We start from the raw sequence: 201 nt of genomic DNA on the forward strand, positions 1-201 counted from the left end.
ATATACTTACTTTTTTATTTCCGGGTATTCATTTCAAAGAATTTTTTTCCTCATTTTCTTTACGACTTTATGGAGAAGAACATTTAAGTTAATGATACATTATGCATGTGTTAAATCTTGTAAAATCTATTATCATAATCATAGCCCTAACACGACTACTAGCATTTTCCTAACGATGGTGTTAACTTTAACTGTGTTTAT

The sequence above is a fragment of the Penaeus monodon genome, chromosome 19 (genome assembly GCF_015228065.2).
Source record: "Penaeus monodon isolate SGIC_2016 chromosome 19, NSTDA_Pmon_1, whole genome shotgun sequence".
Lineage (NCBI taxonomy): Eukaryota > Metazoa > Arthropoda > Malacostraca > Decapoda > Penaeidae > Penaeus > Penaeus monodon.